At 73.6% G+C, this 242-nt stretch overlaps 1 protein-coding gene across 1 annotated transcript in view; it reads left to right on the plus strand.

Moving 5' to 3' along the window:
- Window positions 1–242, plus strand: part of AXIN2 (axin 2) — a 26,849-nt gene that overhangs the window by 8,949 nt on the left and 17,658 nt on the right.

The raw sequence follows: 242 nt of genomic DNA on the forward strand, positions 1-242 counted from the left end.
TCACTGCCCAGAGGACCAGCGGGCCCTGGGCGGCAGGCTGGGGACTGTCCCAGGGTCTCCCGGGCGCCCTGGGCTGGGGCGAGAGTCGGGATGCCCAGAGGATCAGCGGGCCCTGGGCAGCAGGCGGGGGACTGTCCCAGGGTCTCCCGGGCGCCCCGGGCTGGGGCGAGAGTCGGGGTGCGCAGCTGTGCCTTTCTCCGCAGGTCCTTCAGGAGGAGCGACCCCGTGAACCCGTACCACGT

Source organism: Bison bison, unplaced genomic scaffold, assembly GCF_000754665.1.
Source record: "Bison bison bison isolate TAMUID 2011002044 unplaced genomic scaffold, Bison_UMD1.0 scf7180017864371, whole genome shotgun sequence".
Taxonomy (NCBI): domain Eukaryota; kingdom Metazoa; phylum Chordata; class Mammalia; order Artiodactyla; family Bovidae; genus Bison; species Bison bison.